This window comes from Kogia breviceps, chromosome 4, assembly GCF_026419965.1.
Source record: "Kogia breviceps isolate mKogBre1 chromosome 4, mKogBre1 haplotype 1, whole genome shotgun sequence".
NCBI classification, from domain to species: Eukaryota; Metazoa; Chordata; class Mammalia; order Artiodactyla; family Physeteridae; genus Kogia; species Kogia breviceps.
Window position 1 is genome coordinate 140,208,739 of NC_081313.1, and position 20,373 is coordinate 140,229,111.

The following is a 20,373-nucleotide window of genomic DNA, read 5'->3' on the forward strand; positions in this document are numbered from 1 at the left end:
GTTTTTCTCCTTCTGACTTCACTCTGTATGACAGACTCCAGGTCTATCCACCTCATTACAAATAACTTAGTTTCATTTCTTTTCATGGCTGAGTAATATTCCATTGTATATATGTGCCACATCTTCTTTATCCATTCATCTGTCGATGGACACTTAGGTTGCTTCCATGTCCTGGCTATTGTAAATAGAGCAGCAATGAACATTTTGGTACATGACTCTTTTTGAATTATGGTTTTCTCAGGGTATATGCCCAATAGTGGGATTGCAGGGTCATATGGTAGTTCTATTTGTAGTTTTTTAAGGAACCTCCATACTGTTCTCCATAGTGGCTGTATCAATTTACATTCCCACCAGCAGTGCAAGAGGGTTCCCTTTTCTCCACACCCTCTCCAGCATTTATTGTTTCTGGAGTTTTTGATGATGGCCAATCTGACTGGTGTGAGATGATATCTCATTGTAGTTTTGATTTGCATTTCTCTAATGATTAATGATGTTGAGCATCCTTTCATGTGTTTGTTGGCAATCTGTATATCTTCTTTGGAGAAATGTCTATTTAGTTCTTCTGCCCATTTTTGGATGGGGTTGTTTGTTTTTTTGTTATTGAGCTGCATGAGCTGCTTGTAAGTTTTGCAGATTAATCCATTGTCAGTTGCTTGATTTGCAAATATTTTCTCCCATTCTGAGGGTTGTCTTTTCATCTTGCTTATGGTTTCCTTTGCTGTTCAAAAGCTTTGAAGTTTCATTGGGTCCCATTTGTTTATTTTTGTTTTTATTTCCATTTCTCTAGGAGGTGGGTCAAAAAGGATCTTGCTGTGATTTATGTCATAGAGTGTTCTGCCTATGTTTTCCTCTAAGAGTTTGATAGTGTCTGGCCTTACATTTAGGTCTTTAACCCATTTTGACTTTATTTTTGTGTATGGTGTTAAGGAGTGTTCTAATTTCATACTTTTACATGTAGCTTTCCAGTTTTCCCAGCACCACTTATTGAAGAGGCTGTCTTTTCTCCACTGTATACCCTTCCCTCCTTTATCAAAGATAAGGTAACCATATGTGTGTGGGTTTATCCCTGGGCTTTCTATACTGTTCCACTGGTCTATATTTCTGTTTTTGTGCCAGTACCATACTGTTTACAAGCAGAGAGATAGGCAGGAATTAGCATCTCTTTGAATGACAAGGCAGAGTAAAGCAGGATCCCGAATCCTTGACTCTTTGCCAAGTCTGTTTCTGTGACACTGCATAGTCTATGGTGCAAGTGTAAGTTCTACCTTTGAACTCCCTTCGTGTACCAAACCCTAATTTATTTCAGTTTGTTACAGATGTTTTGAGCTCGAAGATACCACAAGGAGATCTACTCCTCAGAAGTTTCTTAGGCATTTGGAGATACAGATTTCATGGAGAACCTCAGAAAGGCTTTGGACTCTTTTCTAAAACAATACAGATGTATAAATATATGATACAATTTACATATAGTTTCAGGTTGTACAAAGCCCTCTTAAAGTTGAGGGCCACCATGTTTCATGAATGTGAGAGGCACCGTTCCCAGTGAATTAACTGTAGCCCTGTCATATCCATCCACAGACCATAGAAAAAGAACTGAGGCCATATAGTCACTGTTTTGGTTGGTTGGCTGGTTGTTTATGTGATTTTTAACAGATGAGCAAACTGAGATTCAAGAACCTGAGTGCTTATATTTCAGGTACCACAGTCAAATAAAGGCAGAACTAGAGTGGAAACTAGGACTTCCAGAGACAATGAGGTATTGTGGAAGAGGACAGGCTTTGGAATCAGGGAACCTTTCCCTCTCAGCTTATACTGTTTACTGGCTGTTAAGACCTACTTAACCTCTCCAAGATTTCATTTCACCATTTTACAAATAGGAATCAGAAAATCAAATAATGTTTAAAAACTGTTTTCTGATAGGGTGCTTTTAGTCTAAGGATTAAATGAAAGAAAATATGTCAAGCGCTAACACATGTTGTGGCACCCAGTAAGCATGAATTCCCGTCTCCCAGTCTGTCTTCTCAGCTCAAGTTCAAGTGTAACAATTGGATAAATTTTCCTATCTCTCAGGACAGGTAGATACTACCTCAGGTTGACCAGAGGCTGTATTCCCTCAGGTCCTCTGGATCATATAAACCTATATGTGATGTCATTACTTATGACGGTGCTCAGGTGACCTGACATTCCTCTACGTGCTTGCACCATTGTCCCGTGTAGAATCTCAAGGATATTTGTCCCCCATCTAAGCATGGGTGCAAAAATAGAGAAGTCTCACCAAAGGGGAAGAAAAGTCCAGACTACCATAGTGTCTAGTTATTCCAACATTTTTCAGTGCTTATTTCAGCTTGTGCAAGATTCATTCTTCCCACTGCAAAGGAACCGCATTATACTTCCTAATCTACAGAGGGTAATGATTTTCACCTTGATTTTTCATTCTGTATTTGCATCGAATTCGCATTTAAAGTGCAGCAGAATTTGTAGGTTATTTCACTGTATACATTTCCTTGTGTCTTATACTACATTAAAAAACAAGATCCTTGTTTTAGCTTATTACTAAACCCTAGAATGCCAGGAATGGAAGGGCCTATAGAGGCTTTATTTAACTCCCTTATATGACAGGCAAGGAGTGGATGCTCTGCAGTGGGGGAATGTTGTCCTCAATCGCACAGTAAGGGTGTCAGCCGCAGAAACTACCCTTGAACTTATGTTTCCTGACTCCAAATTCTGCATTCTCACCATGTTTTTCCAGACTTGCCACAGATTTTAAGATGCTCGAAAGACCAAGCAGTTGTATAACATTTTCCTACTCTTAATTTCCTCCTACTCTCATTTTTTTCCTAAAAAAATTTTGGTTGACAGTGGGATGAAAATACACATTCCTTTCTCCATTTAAAATAAATGACTGGTCCTGGTTCTGCCTGCTGCTCTCATAAGGGTCCCATTAAGCCCAGTCTTACCCATACCTTCCATAGGATTGTGGGCAGCAAATCATCTGACTCCCCAGTACCACGAGCTACGCCACTGCCTGATTACCTCTCCTGTCTCTCAGCAGACACAGAGCCCACCTTCTTGAAGTTCCTTTATAGAGGAGCTCTTTCCCCAGGGAAGATGCCCTAAATCACTCTTTAGAAGTCAGTGAGATCTTTAGACTCCTCAACACTAAATGACTGGCATGATGGAATACAATAACCAAAGAATTCCAGTGACTGAAGTACAAGGATGAGTTTGGGGGTTCCTGATCTATCTCAAGACTCCATTCTCATTTTGTCTAATGACCTATAGGTACCACGGCTCTATCCCCATAGAATCTTGGGGAAAATATGCATCTTTAATGAGATATTTCCTTTCATTAAATAAGTTAACAGTAAAGAGAGAAAACAGTTTATACCGGGCTTCCCTGGTGGCGCAGTGGTTGAGAGTCTGCCTGCCGATGCAGGGGACACGGGTTCGTGTCCTGGTCTGGGAAGATCCCACATGCCGCAGAGCGGCTGGGCCTGTGAGCCATGGCCGCTGAGCCTGCGCGTCCGGAGCCTGTGCTCCGCAACGGGAGAGGCCACAACAGTGAGAGGCCCGCGTACCGCTAAACAACAACAACAACAACAAAACAGTTTATACCAAACTGGATTTCTGACCATAGTCCTACCAAGCTATTAAAACCTACCCCTGGCCTGGGTGAGGTCATGGCTGTGTGTTATCTAAGTCTGCACAGAGAGACAGCTGCATGAACTTTATGAGGTCATTATTCTGAAATTCCTCCATTATTAGCATTGTCAGGAAATGGCATCTTTGAGAAAGCAGTAAACAAATTTATTTTATAAGTAGCTAAATAATTTTATGTATTGTCAAGAGAAAAACCTCCTAATAGGTTCTATGCATGTCCCAACATTTGTAAAAAGAGCTTAATATACACAGCTTCAGCTTGGCCAATGTGGTAGTGTTGCAGATGGTAAATATTTTCAGAGCAAAGTTCTATTTTTTATAATTTTTTGTATTCTGAATTTCCTGGAATGGAACCTGCTACATAGTAGACATATGGTAACTGGTTGTTGATTAATAATTGTGACCACTGGTGTATATGATAACTCCTGTAAGGACTCCTAAGGTCGTAGGGTGTTTTATTTGTTTTTGTTTGTTTGGGTTCCCAGACAGCTTCATACTTGGTGCGACTATAGTCTCTACTGGACCCAGCTGTCACTCCCCCCTCTGTCAGCGGTCAGTGCCTGCTCCTCCAGTCTACCCTCACCTGCTGTTTTTCTTATCTGACGTCTGTTGTTAACAAGCTCAATAACCAAGCCTGTTAAATCACTCAACTGACATTTATACAGTTTTACAATCAACATGCATTTCCCTGCAGTGTGTAAGAATAATGGTAATTCTTTCATCTGCATTTGTATACCAGAAGTTTTCCAAAATTTTAAGGTTGCTTAAAGTCTGAAAGCTGGTTAAATGAGGACGTACAAAGGTTAAAATGCAAACTACCCCCACAGGTTATAATATGCTTAACTAGAAAGTTTATACTCTTGATTCCATCTAGCAAACCCTGCACCCTAGCCTCACAGAGATTTCTAGTCCCTCCCCTTCCGCTCTTGCCAAAGTGACACAATTAAGCCAGATTTCAAACCAAAGAGGTCATCTCTGGGAAAGAAACCAATACACAAGAAATCAAATAATCCTATGTTATCCCCCAGTAATTACTACATCCAGCCTGCACATAAGCCCAGACTCTTTTGATAATCATAATAGGATGTGGGCATTTAAGTTGAAGGATCAGTTTGAAAAAAAAAATCACAGTGGCCAAAAACATAGGGTGCATGTGAGGGTTTTTGGGGTGGGGGGAAGAAAGTGGTAGGTAGGTAGTGCTGCCAGCCATTTAGCGTGGTAGGAACATCACAAGGACTTAAGGGGAAGAAGACAGAAGGGAGGGTAAACTCCAATAATAGATGTAAAGAGAAGGATAAGCAGTTTTAATGGGCCCTGGAGACCTAACTGTAGTATGAGATGGGATGAATGAACTACTCTGGAGTAGACTTTAGTTGGCTACTTCTATAAGGTCTTATGCACTGAAAGTAGGTATTTCAATGAAGATCAATGGTAAGAGACCAATTAAGGGATCACCTCTACCAGCACACCCGTTCTCCCTAATCCCAGTCACAAGGACCAAATCACATCGTTTCACATTTCTATTTGGGCAACCTTAGGAAAAGACTAGATGGCTAGACATAGAGCCCAAACTGGTATCATACTTCTAGACAAAAAGATGTCTAATGACACACCACTCTTCTCCAGAAAGAATAAGAGACAGCAGCCCACATTCCCAGGGAATCATTTCCTGGGAACAAAATGGCAGCCACCATACAGAGCTTCACCTATATGTTTAGTGGAAAAAACACACACATTGGATTCAGGCACATACACTGGACTCTTCATTTTGACATTTAGCTCTTAAAAAAAGGAGTGGAGCTTGGTTTCACCAGCTCTCTAATTTTCTGAGCATTTTATACCTTGGTTCAGAGGAATCTCTCTCTCAGCATGAAATATCTATAGCCTTTTCTGCCAATGCCATGAATTGTCTTTATACCCTAGGGCAGGATGTTTCTTCATATCTCTGTACTTTTCCTCAGAAGTGCACTTCTGCATAAAATGCCTTACTCTCCCAACTTTGCCTAATAATAATACTGGAAGACAAGTAGCAGCAGCAGTGGCCGTGACAAACATTTGAATACTTACAAAGAACAGAGCACTCAGCTGAGTTCCTAATGTATTACTTCATTTTGACTTCCCAACAGTCTAATTTTTGTCATCTCAATGGTATAGATGAGAAAATTGGGGCTCAGAAAACCTTTCCTGGGTTCACATAGTCCAAATGTCCAGACAGGAGTCTTAATGACCACACTGCCCCCCCAGTCAAACTTTAGAACATTTTTTTCTAAATGATATTTATATTTTTAGAACAGTACTTCTCTCCATATGGATTGCAACCTTGGGGATGGGGGAAGAAGCAACAGAGAGTTGTCTGCAGGACCTGAAGCGTTACCCAGTGGTATCTGATGGTGTCTCACAAGGTCCACCAGATCCAGGGATCCTCCCTCAGGGGATCTGAGAAAGGTTTCATGCCCGATTCTATCAGGATGCAGATCCAGGGGTACTTAGGTTTCTTTATTTTCTTTGATTTTATTTCTTTAATTTTTTTTGCTTTGGAATCTCTATTAGATGTAATGGCAACTTCAGATTTGCTTTCTCGGCTTCTAAAAGAGGTTCTAAGAAGTCTTGCTTGTCCTACGGTAGGGTCTCCACCAAGGTCTAGTCCAAGAACTGTATCCTCAGTAGAAAGGAAGAATTCTTCAGCAAGCTTAACAGTCTCTTGGGCTACTGAAGGGCCACCTCTTCTGTTGATTGCTATCAAATACCTAACGTCAACGTCTGCATTTTCTTTTTCAGAGTGTTTTATACTCTCAAGTACAGATTCCACATAAGTCTTTTTAGTCATTCCTTGTAGCATTTTCTCTTCTGGGTATGCTCCTTAGTTTCAGGCACTTGACACCATCATCTACGAATTCCTTAATAACGTCTTTTGTAGCCATGAAAATGTCTTCAGGGCTAGTAGTAAACTGATGAATAATTTGAAACATCTGGAAACATTCTTCTAAAGTTCTTTTCTTTCTCTTGTTAATCATAGTCATCTGATCATGGGTTTTAAGACCTGGCTTCTTGGCTCTTAATTTCTTCATGGCTTTGGAACTAATGGATCCATTCAAGTGGACATGAAGTTCCATTTTAGGTAATTCCAAGTAGAAGGTTGTCTTCTATGGCCGTTGTTCTTCTTCTGATTCCATCATGATTTAGCAGAATGGGTCTTTCTTCAACACTTTTATTCTTGGTATACACAATACAGTGTATTTCAGTCAGTAAGTTTTGTGGTCTTGAATCCTTCAGATTGCTTTACTTGTTGTGCTCATTTTGATACGATTAAGTGTATATGCAGCTCTGGGCTCAGCTTCACCACCATGGTAGACTTCCGCCTTGAGTCTCTCCTGGTCTTGGCCCTTTAAGCCCTGAGCATAGGACAGGGGCAGTACTGAGCACCAGTGACATTCACGCCCTCAGCAAGAGTTCCCTGTCTGCGAGCAGGTACATGTAGGATCCCTCCGCCATGTTGACATTTCCGGGATCATGTTGTACACCGCTCATACCCCGAGGCCATTACGTCCACACATGCGCAGTGTAGCCCCGAGTGAGCATCTTACCCAACTTTTCAGCAGTTCTTTGTCTTGGAGCTTCAGTTAATGCCCCCAAATATACTCCTTCCTTTGAATTCTGCTATATATTAGTTGGATCCTTATGTGGCACTTTCTACCTAAAATTAATTTATTCCGTAAATATTTATGAAATGACACACTGTGTGTCAGGCACTGTACTGGACCTGGAAGGATAAAATGTTATCCTGGAAGAACTTGAAGACTAGTAGGTGGGAAACACAAATGATTAGAATGTGGGGTGAGAAGTATTATGATGAGGGGTCATGAAGAAGGGGATAACTAACCCAACTGTATAGTGTTTGAGAAGCCTTCCAGGAAGAAGTGTCACTGAATCTGGGATTTACACAACAAATAGGATTGTGGCAGGTGGAGAATGGAAATTTATTTCGGACCCAGGTCAGCAGCATATGTAGACCTGGAGAGGCTGAGTGGTGTTACTTGCATTGCTCCCTCCGTCCCTGCCCCCACCCTCTAATACTGCAAACTCTTGTAGTACCAACACACCTCTCACCCACAGATGATCTTGAACACATTTGGCATAGTTGATGCCAGAGTCAAACAGACCTGAGTTTAAATCCTGGCTCCACCAGTTCCTGACTTTGTGACTGTGGTCAAGGAAATAGCATCTCTAAACCTCAGTTGCTACATCTGCAAATGGGGACTAGTAGTAGTGCCATCGTCTTAAGGATGTTACAAGTATGAAAATGACCTTATAATATATAAAGGGACATAGCACAGCACCTAGACGAAGCAAATCCCCAAGATGGTGGCTTTTATTGATAGTGGTAGTTGTCACCAGGTCCACCTAGACTAGGACCTCTCCATGAAAAGGAATCTGACTTATTTTTCTTTGTGTTCTTCATTGCACGTTGAACTGCATAGACTTGATGACAGATACTTAGTTAGTACCTGCTGATGGATTTGTTGATGTGCATTTTCCATTAATTCGTTAAACAAATATTTATTGAGTACTAACTATGTGCCAGGCACTGTTTCACATGCTGTGGATACGGCAGCAAACAAGGCACCCTCCTGGGGCTTTCATCCGAGAATTCTGACCAGCACTTTCATAAAATTGATGGTTGCTTATACTTTAGAATCAGGTTTGGAAAGTATCATCCAAAGCATGAGAATTACCTAAATTGTTAGTGATAATAACTGTAAATCCACTTGATGTTTCTGGAGAATCTGATTCCTTATCTTAAGTCCTTTTCAGTGTTTCAGTATTTTTCCACCTGCCACTAGGTCCTGCCTGAATCTAAAAGGATGATTTCCACTTCACTCCACAATCTACATCACAGGGTCCCTCCCATAGTCCTTATCAGCAACAGACCAATTTGTTAATTTGCTTCTCTTTCTTTTTACTGCATTCTGCTGGTACCTGAGAGGCTCTCTGTTTGCATAGAAAGAGGAGTGGATTATCAATCAAGCAGTTTAAGTTTTAACCTCAGTTTTACCGCTATCAATTTGGATAAATTTTTCATTTATTCCTTCAGTGAATATTAATGGAGCACTTCATAGAGACACAGCATGGCCTGGTTTAGCGTTCAGGCTTTGGGGTCAGAGTGCCTGGGTTAGAAACTCGCTCTGCTACTTTCTAGCCATGTAATAGTGGGTGGGTGACTTGACCACTCATACCCTCCTCCTAGGGTAGTTGTAAGCGTTAAATGAGTTAATACATGTAAAAATCTTAGAACAGTGTCTCTGAAACTTGCAAGTTCTCAATAAATGTTAGACACTATTACTTTCTTGTTAATATCTGTTGTAACTATCAAATGCCAGGCACTGTATATGGCACTGAAGAAATAGTGGGGGAGGGGTGGGGTGGAAGGGACATAGTGTTTGTCCCTAGAGATCTTGCTTTCTGATAGGTGAAGAGACATTAAACAATGAAATACATAATTACAAATTTGATGAGTGCCAGGAAGGTGGTCTAACGAGTACCATTTGAGTTGAGACTTAAAGAATAAATAGAAGGTCAAGTGGTGAAGAGGAGGTGTGTGCCTATGTGTGAAAGCCTGTGTAGGAAGAAAGAAAAGCATGTGTAAAGGCCCTGAGGCAGGGGCTGAAGGGTCTGTGTGGTTAAAGTGTGGAGACTGAGGTGGAGATGTGGCTGACACAATGGGCTGGGTCCAAGCCATGAAGTGCTGGGTGATGCCTATGGAGCTTGAAAGTTTTCCTAAAGGCAAGGAAAAGCCATTGATGGCACATGGTTTCCTTTCTAGCACACAGATTTCTCAAAACTAAAGTGAGAGGATTGTATTAAAAAGCTTCTTAAGCCTCTTTGACACTGAAGAATATGAGATTCTATAGTGACTACCAAAAATAGAGGCAGTTTCTGGGAAAAGTAGAAAGAAAATAAAGAAGTAAGGAGGGTGTGAAAGAAAGAGGAAGAAGGGGAGATAAGAAAGGAGGAAAGAAACAAATGACTAAAACTTCAGTGGAGACATGAAGTCTAGAAATGAACTGTTGAATATTCGATATAGACTCAGTACATATTACATCTACGGGTGTGTAGGTGTGTTTGACTTATGCACATATTTGTATGTTCACTGATTTGGCAGGAAACCAAACCGGGGGAGTCTTTCCAAGGAAGACAAATAAAGACTAATGGGCTGGAAAAGTTGGAGAGTGAGGAAAATGCTGTGTCAATCATTTTGGTTAAATGCATGATTGCTGGATATAAAGATGCTTCTGGAACAGCTCCTGCTGGAAAGCTGGTGCTCAGGAATTGAAATGCTGGCTGCGTCATGGTTCAGTGGCTCCTTTCAGGAGCTGCACAGTGGAAGTCAAACAGAATTGCATTAGGAAAGGAGTGGCTGAGAAAGGACTCTCTGGAACCGAAAGTTTTATTGGAAAATGGAAAAGAAAAAGGAGTTTAGTCCAAAAGAAGGACTGACTCCAAGAATTCTAATTTGTTCCAGACTTCAGGAGCCTAAAGGCGCTTGAACACTTCTTGCGTTGATGTTTAGATGTGGCGGTGAAAAGAGGCACGCAAAACAGTGAAAATCAAAAATAAATAAGTGTTCTTTGGGCCCAGATTTTTTATTTCCAGCTGAGTAGGGTCGACATTTAAGGAATTTTGAAGGGGAAACGCACACCAGTTTGACTCTGCAAAGGCTTTATAATGCTAATACCACCTCTGGCTCTCAGTACTTGCTGTTGATTTGGGCATGTGTGGTTGGGTATCTTTTGACTCTTGTAGCAAATGCTAGGAAAAATACTGATTTAAGTCTCCTCAGTGCAATGGGAAGTAAAAGGAGCCCCTTCTGGTTGATGAAAAGTTCTTTTCTGATAAGGAAATATCCACTAGCAATATGTCTTTAAAAAAATTTTTTTTTAGATGTTTGGGGTAGGTTTATTAATTAATTAATTAATTTATTTATTTAATTTTGCTGTGTTGGGGCTTTGTTTCTGTGCCAGGGCTTTCTCCAGTTGCGGCAAGCAGGGGCCACCCTTCATCGCGGTGCACGGGCCTCTCACTATCGCGGCCTCTCTTGTTGCGGAGCACGGGCCCTAGACGCGCAGGCTCAGTAGTTGTGGCTCACGGTAGCAATATGTCTTATTCTCTCAACTACTTCCTGGTTTTCCAGTGCTTCAATTAGCATATGCCTGATTTGAGTTAATAACAGCAGCTACGACTTAATGGACATTTACAATATGTTTTAGGTACTGAAAACACATTATCTCACTGAATCTTCACAATACTTTATTAAGACAGATTCTTACATTCCCATTTACACACAAGGAAACAGAGGCTCAGAGAGGTTAAGGAATGTTGCTGGGATTGATACGCAGATCTGATTCCAAGCCCATATTCCCTCTGAGCCCATATTTTCTTATCTGTAAAGTGGAGGTGGTTAATAATATGATCTTTAAATTCTCTTGTTCCCAAATCTCCCTGAGTGAGACTGCAGATTCAGCAAGTTCACTGGTATTTCTGTTTTTCTCGCCATAGAGCCATCTCTCCCCATCCATTCTTAGTGTTCCAATGCATTCGAAGATTTACTCCTATCAGACCTTGTTCTGGCATCACTCATCTCTACTAAGGGGATGGTAGGTAACAGAAATCAACATTTAGCAGTAATTCTTTACTTTTCTGCAGCTGGCAGTCAAGGGCTCATACTCTCCCATTTCAGACCACCTAACGTCACTGGGAGGCAGACACGGTGAGCATTCTCCCAGGTTGCAAACGAGAAACTAGGGCTCCTATAGGGAAAGTGAGTCAGCCAAAGCCACACAGTGAGTTAAAAGCAGCATCAGGACTACAAGCTCACATCTCCGGAAGTCCTGGACTGTCACCTTTTCCAGCAAAGCATACTGCTTCACTGAGTTCCAAGCTCAGGGGCCAGGCAGGTAGCATAAATGAACAAATGGACAGGTGAGAGAACACTTTTTCCCCTGCCAATGGTCACTTAGCTTTAGCCAGAATTCATCAAGTGAGGAGCAGGTCCAGCTCTTTCTTTTTTTTAAATTCTTTTTTTAAGAAAAACTTTACAGAGACTCCGGATTTTAACGTGCAATGCCATGATTTTGTAAAAGCCTCAAATTTTATTTCAGATCTTTGTGAGAGCCAACCATCACACATCTGTAATCTAGAGCAACTACTGGGCAGTTTTCTACTTCTGTCTCACACTGAAGAAATGTGTGATGAATGAGTTTGAATATGGCTGCAGAGGTATCTAGCTGACAGCCCTTTCAACCACAGGAATGCCTATTCCATGGGAGATCCAAACCTCAATCAAAAAAACCTCAGAGAACAGTGAAGATTTTGGGTCCCAAACAAAAGAGGGTCAGACAGAGACACTCCAGATCCCAGGAACTGAGAAGATTGTACCTGCATTGTGATAGTCAACCAGCTCTCCAGAAAAAAAGAAAAAGTAGCATCTGCCAATTTTCTTTTTTTTTTTTTGGCGGTACGCGGGCCCCTCACTGTTGTGGCCTCTCCCGTTGCGGAGCACAGGCTCCGGAGGCGCAGGCTCAGCGGCCATGGCTCACGGGCCCAGCCGCTCCGCGGCATGTGGGATCTTCCCGGACCAGGGCACGAACCCCGTCCGTGTCCCCTGCATCGGCAGGTGGACTCTCAACCACTGCGCCACCAGGGAAGCCCTGCCAATTTTCATGATGTAAATATTCCCACCATAGCCAACAGCTACTGATGGTTTAACAACCAGTTCGCAAAATTCGTGAATATTTAACAATTGGCTCCAGATATTTAATAACTGGTACACCAGAGTCCAGTGGTTCCAAAATCGTTGCACATCATAATCACCAGTGAGCTTTTTAAAAATTCAGCTTCCCAGGCCTTCCCAGATCTACTAAATCAGACTCTCTGTGGGTGGATCCTAGGAAGTTGTGTTTTCAAAGAGCTTTCTGAAACGAGCAGCAAGATTTGGAAATCCTCAATGTAATCCCCACATCCAACTAGGAAAGAAATAGTCTTGTGAAGACAGCCTGTTTAGAACATTCAATGAAAGAGTATAGTACAGAGATAAGAAACCCAGGGCTCTGAGAGACAAAAGATAAGCATGTTAAATATTGTTAAGTAATTATAATAATAAAACAAATTTAATTATAAATAGCAGTTTTTGAGATCAGTCACTGTTCTAGGTACTTCACATGCATTATTTTTTAATCCTCACCCTACTAGATAAGTATAACTATTATTTCTATTTTATATATGGGAAAATTACAACACAGAGAAATTAAATAACATGCCTGAAGTCACATTGTTAATGTACAGGAGAGCTGGGATTGGAATCTAGGCAGCCTGGTTCTGGAAACTACATTCTCAACCAAAATTAGGGAAAGTACCTTCTTCCTGAAAGTAGAGATTATTTTGCATAGAGTAGCTGTACTCAGAAATTTTTCACCAAATTAGACTGAGCAAAGGACAGGAGTTCATTGTTTAAAAAAGATCACACCCTTCTGTACTTCCCAGGGTATCTGGAACCCTTTGTAAGCTTTGATTCCATTTTAGTGACCCTTTGACAAAGTCTATTCTGAATCCACTAGTCCTTGAGCAGATATATTTCCTGATTACTGAACAGAAAGAGTTGAATCTTCTATCTCATTTTGTTTGTGGTTTTGTTTTCACTCTATTTGGCACCCTAATAGCATTAGCACTCCTTATACTGGCTCTGGAAGTGGACTCCACACCCTGTGGGAGCTGTACACCATCTGTTTCTAAGTCATCCTGCCTTCAGTCTTCCATTTCACACTGTCCTGGTCTCACGTCATGACTGAGGCTACAAACCAGCTTTAGTGCAGATGTTCTGCTGCACAAGGCAGTCTGGCAATCTATCCTCACAGGGCAAGCCTGGGACCATTAAACATTACAGATCTTACAGGCACATGGAGAGGAGGATGACCAACAACCCTGTAACACCTTTAGGCTCTTTCCCAACAAAATGATAAAAAACCCAACCTTTATTTACCAAGTATATAAAGCCAAATTTAGAAGAAATAAACCCAGGAAGGTCAAATAGTGCCTATTGGAATGTTTACCTTTTGCTTTGTTTTAGAAAGAATTTAAGGCAAGAGTCTCAATCCCAAATGCCAGCAGGACTGGACTGATGTAAATGAGAAGTGACCAACTGGACACTGTGGTGACTGGGAAAATGTATGCCTCATCTAAAGGGGGAAACCACTGCCTAGGGTCAGCCTGTTGTGGACAAGTCTGTGAATTTTTTAAGAGAAGGCACAAGACTTTCACTTGTGTTAATGAGAAACTATATAATTTGGACCGATGAGGACAAACGGAAAAACTGGACAGAGTACTTAAAATCTGCTTGAAGATGTAAAGAGCTAGCAAGAGAGTGAAGAACTGCAGAGCCAGGATCTGGGGCTAGAGGAAAGTCAGTGAGTAAGCCATGTGCTTGGAGCTACTTTTGCCCTGGAGACATTCACCAATTCCGCTGGAAGCAGCTAAACTCCAGAGGAGTCAGGAATAAGAATGTGGGGATTGGAGTTCAGGACCAAAAAGTGGTGGCAGTGGAATGAGGCTGTTAAACAATGATCACTTTGAGATGAAACCCAGAAGAGCTGCCCAATAGGAGGGAGAATGAACCTGGAAATAGGTGCTTGTAGGGACCACAGTTTATATTCAAATCATCCCAATCTCTGAAATTGTATTAAAATGAAAATGGATTGCTATCAGTAAGGCAAACATATATTCATTAGGGAAAAAGATAACATGACTCTATGTCTCAAATTATTTCTACAAAAATTTCTGCAATACAATGTCCAGCACACAATAAAAAACAACCAGTTACACCAGAAGATAAAACAACATAGATAAAAATGAACAGGAAAGGGCTTCCCTGGTGGCGCAGTGGTTGAGAATCCGCCTGCTGATGCAGGAGACACGGGTTCGTGCCCTGGTCCGGGAAGATCCCACATGCCGCGGAGCAACTAAGCCCGTGAGCCATGGCCGCTAGGCCTGTGTGTCCGGAGCCTGTGCTCCGCAACGGGAGAGGCCGCAACAGTGAGAGGCCCGCATACCGAAAAAAAAAAAAAAAAAAAAAAAAAAAAAATGAACAGGAAAGAAGAGAAAATAAGGAGATACTCATAGGGGCTCAAGATATTAGAGTAATCAGATATATGTGTTATAATCAACTATGTTTACTACCTTCTGGGAGTAAAATACAAGATTGATAATTTCAGCAGACTACTGAAAATCATGCAAAATAATCAAGAGAAAATTCCAAATTTTAAAAGTACAAAGCTGACATCAATAATTTTACAGGCATAATGGCAGATTGGATACTTCTTAAAAGAGAATTAGTAAACTTCAAGATAGATCAAAAGGAAAATAATAGGATTAAAGCATAGGAAGAGAAAAGGATGGAAAATTATTATTATTGCTGTTTTATTCCGTCCATATTTATTTATATTTACCCATATATTTATTTTTTCCCTTTTTATTCCATTCTGCATCTCTGAGTTTCCATCTAGAATAATTTTCCTTCTCCTGAATAATATCTTTTGTTGTTGTTGTTGTTGTTTTTAAGATTTAATTTTATTTATTTTTGGCAGCATTGGTCTTCGTTGCTGGACTCGGCTTTCTCTAGTTGCGGCGAGCAGGGGCTTCTCATTGTGGAGCACAGGCTCTCGGTGCGGGGGCTTCGGTAGTTGTGGCACGTGGGCTCAGCAGTTGTGGCGCACAGGCTTAGTTGTTCTGTGGCATGTGGGATCTTCCCAGACCAGGGCTCGAACCTGTGTCCCCTGCATTGGCAGGAGGATTCTTAACCACTGTGCCACCAGGGAAATCCCTGGATAATATCCTTTAGTATTTCCATTAGCATGGGTCTCTTGTTGACAAATACGTTTTAAAATTTGTATGAAGATGTCTTTATCTCACAGTCTCTCTTGAAAATAAGTTTTTGTTGTATACAGAATCGGCATTTGCAGTTATTTTCTTTCAGCTTGTGAAGCGTCAGCTGTCAGTCTTATTGTTGATCATTTCTCAGTAATCTGTTTCTCACCCTTTCCTCACTCTGAATGCTTTTAAGAGTTTGTCTTTGGTTTTCAGCAATGTTACTATGTTGTGTCTAGGTGTGATTTCTTTTATTTAACATGCTTTGGGTACATTGGACTTCTTGAATTTGTATCTTAATGCCTTTTATCAGGTTTAGAAAGCTCTTGGCAATTGACTCTTCAGACATTATTTCTGAATCCTCTTACTTTCTCCATATGACATTCCATTTACATGTACATTAGGGTTTTCCACTGTACCCACTATATTTCCCACATATTATGTCAGGTTTAAAAATGCAAAAATTATACAACAATCATTGTATGTATGTTGGCTGGAAAAAAATAAAGCTATAATGTTCTAAGATCTTTGCACTGTCTAGGAAGGTGGTATAAGTGGCAATATACAATAAGATTTGGTAAGTCAAGAATGAATGTTGTGATCTCTAGTGTAACCATGAAAGGAATAGTTAAGGGTTGTCAACTTTCCAAATTAATAAGATGAGTAAAAATGGAAAAATAAAATATTTAGTAAATCTGAAAGAAGTCAAGAAATGAATGATATATTGACAGTTAAACATACTTTTAGAGGGAAACATACCTCCCTCTAATGTATGGCTTTAAAAACACATACATTAGAAAAGAAGAAAAGCTGTAAAAAAAAAAATCAGTGAGCTAAGCATCCATGTCAAGAACATAAGCGAGAAGAAGAAAATACAGTGTAGAAGTTAATTAAATAAGAAACATACAATAGAAAAGATGAACAAAGTCAAAACAAAACCCTGAAGAATCTTAGAGAAAATGCAAGAGCAAACAAGCACAAAAACTACCAATGTCAGGAATATAGAAAGTAACATCACTACAAATCCTACAGACATGAAAAAGATAATTAGACAATATTATGAACAAATTTATGATAAGATATTTGAAAATAGAGATGAAATGGGAAAATTCCTATATAATATAAATTATTAAAGCTGCCACAAGAAGATTTAACTCTTTGCACAGAGAAAACTCCAGACCCAGATTACCTCTCTTCTGGGTTCTATAAAACAGTTAAGAAATAAATAACAACCATCTTACATGGCTCTTCCAAAGAATAGAAAGAGGGAGCACTCCCTTATTCTTCTTCTGAGGTCAGCACAACTCTGATATCAAATTGAACAAGAACATTATAAGAAAAGAAAATTACAGGCACTTTATTTCATAATCAGGATGAAAAAAATCTTAAAATATTAGTAAACAGGATATAGGAGCTAATATCATGACCAAGTTGGCAGGAAAAAAAATAATGTCATTATTCATAGGTGACAAGATTATATTTATAGAAAAGCCCAAAAACACTATAGAAAAATATTAGAATTACTAAGTGAATATGGCAAGGTCACTGGACATGAAATCAATATAAGAGTAATCATTTCTATTTTTATATACCAGCAAGAAACAATTATAATATTTTAAAAGATACTATTTATAATAACATCAAAAAACATTAGAAATGATTAGAAAAAAGATATAACAAATAATATGCAAGATCTCTATACTGAAAAACTACAATACATCACTGAGAGAAATATAAGAAGACCTAAGTAAGTAGAGCAATATATTATATTATTGGATTGAGAGACAATTTTTAAAGATATCAATTCTCCCAAACTGTCTTGTAAGTTAAAGTCCACCTCAATACCTGTAGCTTATTTTTATTCATAATTTGATATGTTGATTCTAAAATTTATATGAAAATGTAAATGTCTAACAACAGGTTCAAAACAAATTTGAAGAAGAATAAGGTGGAAAGACTTACTGTCCCAAATATCAAGACTTAGGTTAAATTTAAGACCTAAAATATACAAATAGACCAATGGAATAGTAAAGGAAGACCAAAAACAGAACCACATAGACTTGGTCACTTGATTTATGACAAAGATGCCATTGAAGTTCAGTGGAGAAAGGGTGAGTTTTTCAATAAATTATGCCATCAGTTGGATATCTGTATGGAAAAATTGATTCTAGACCCCTGTGTCAGACCACATAATAAAATCAATTCCAGGTGGAATAATCTAAATGGAAAACATAAAGCCACCTGAAGATAATCTAAGAAAATATCTTGATGACCTCAGGGTGGGAGAAGTCTTCTTAAATAAATATCCATAAAGGAAAAAACTGATAAACTGAACTGCATTAAGATGAACAATTTCTGTTCTGTACGTCAAGAGATACCATTACATCAAGAGACCATTAAGAGAGTGCAAATACAAGCTACAGAAAGGAAGATGGTATTTTCAACATACACATTTGACCAAGGGCTCATATCTAGACATCTACAAATCATTAAGAAAAGCACAGACACCCCAGTAACAAAATGGGAAAAAGGCATGAACTGTTGTTATCCCTGTAAAAAGCATATCAACATTTCAATAAACATAGAAATGAAGCTAACCTCACGAATAGTCAGGAGGGATACAAATTAAAATCACAATGAGTTGTCACTACACCCCCACCAGAATGGCTAAAATTAAAATGACTGACAATCCCAAGTGTTTGAGAGAATTTGGAGCAATGAGAATTGTCACATACTGTTGGTGGGAGTATAAATTGGTCCCACCACTTTGGAAGCTATGTGGCAGGATCTATTAAAACTGAACATTCTCATACCACTCCTAGGTTTACATCCAACAAAAATACGTGCACATGTGCAGCCAGAGACATGTACAAGAATATTTATAGACTCATTTTTCAAAAGTGTAAGCAGCTCAATTGTCCATCAACAGTAGAATTATAGATGGATGAATTATAGATGGATGACATATTAATTCAATAGAATCCTATATAGAAATGAAAACAAGTAAACTACACCCATATACAACAATACGGATAAATCCGATAAGTATGATATCGAGCAAAGGAAATCAGATAGACACACATAAAGTCATACTGGATTATTTCATTTATGTAAATTTCAAAAAGAAGTCAAAATTAAACTCTAAGAATTAGGAATGCATGTTAGATGGTAAATTTATAAAGAAAAACAAAGTTGTGATTATAAGAGTCAGAGATTCTCTTTGGTGGTGTCGTGTATATGGCTAAAAATGGTACAAGGAAGTTCCTGGAGGGCTGGCAACGTTATATTTCTTGACCTGGGTGGTGGCTACTCAGGTGTTAACTTTGTGATCAATCACTGAGCTATATAGTTTTGCTCTGAGTATGTGTGTTAGACTTTACAATTTATGAAAGTTAAAAATGAAAGAGAAATCAGAAACCTAGATTTTCAAGTGAAATTCCTGGATTTGAAAATGTTACTAATTTTGAAAAACTTTAGGCAACTGTATGGGCCATTCCCATTTCATCTGTGAGCTGCCATTGTGTGACCTCTAAAGGTAACTTGTGTTTGATTGGCAGTTCTGGGCAGGGGGCTTGGATCTTTTCTGGTGCAAGAGTCTGAGAAAGTAAGAGGGCACCACTTGAGTTTGCATGTAGAGAACCAGAGTTATATTAAAGTAACAAATCAAACTTATTTCTCTTAGCTCTTTACTTTTTCTTTTTTCTTTTTTTTTTCCTCTCTCCTCTCTCTTGTCAGTGGTGGCAGATCCCTGAAGAAAGCACCTGGGAGAAATTTTTTAAAGTTGTTTCTGTTGTGTCCATGCATGATAGCAACATCACAAATGATATAGGACTCATTCTGAGGCTTCTGGAGATTATTAACCAGAGGAGAAAATATATGGTAATAGCATTACCATTTATGGAGAGCTCACTATATACCCAACCCTGTACAGAATTCTCTGCATATCATTTAATGATTATACCATTTAAACATTCCTGTGCCATAGGAATTATTGGACCTGTCTTATAGATGAGAAAGTTGAGGCTCAAGAACATAGCATACCAGCAGCAAATGGCAGAGACTGGATTCTTGCTCAGGGCTGTCTATTACCGACCGTTACATCATCCTTGTGAGGCCATCAGTACCCATGTGTGATATATAGACATCCTTCCAGGATGTCCTAGATTTTGTAGAGCAGAGAAGTAGGTATTTGCATATTCAACATGAAAAATGGACTCAAGCTTCTTAAGCCCTCACTACCTTGAGTGCTCAATAAATACAGGTAATTGTTACAATCTGTTCATCCTTCCACTTTCCCTGAGACCCATGGTACAAGCTCAGTATGGTTAAACAAAGCCCAGACCAGTTCCCCAGAGTGAACACAATGGGCACAGAGAGAGAGAGAGAAAAGGAATCATAGCAATCATGGACTAAAGAACCAGTCTTCAGTACACCATTACTATATGACCAAGGACACTATAGGCTAAACAGTGAATGTTCAAGAAATTCAGAAAAGTAAAACACTTTAGTCTTGGAAAATACCAATAGAGGTGGTCTGGTCACTTTCCTCCATCCTAGAATATGGGAATTGAGGCCCAGGGCAATATGGAACAAGGGGTTATGATGGGAAGAGTTTCACTCCACATATGACGACGAGTTAGCAATGGTAGCTGGACCTTGGGTGAGTCAGTTCATCTCTTTGGGCTTTGTTGTCTTTCAAATGGGAATGTTAGAATAGACATCCATTTTAAAAGGAATTTAAACTTTTCTTTACAACAAACCTTAAGGCAATTCTAATATAAGGCAGGGCATGGTTAAATA

At 39.5% G+C, this 20,373-nt stretch overlaps 1 protein-coding gene and 1 pseudogene across 4 annotated transcripts in view; both read right to left on the reverse strand.

The window, feature by feature from the left end:
* The window catches only part of LOC131754782 (adenosine deaminase-like protein), a 30,409-nt pseudogene extending 23,573 nt beyond the window's left edge, over positions 1-6,836 (reverse strand).
* GRIA1 (glutamate ionotropic receptor AMPA type subunit 1) overlaps positions 1-20,373 on the reverse strand; it is a 306,641-nt gene that overhangs the window by 172,277 nt on the left and 113,991 nt on the right. The window lies entirely within an intron of this gene.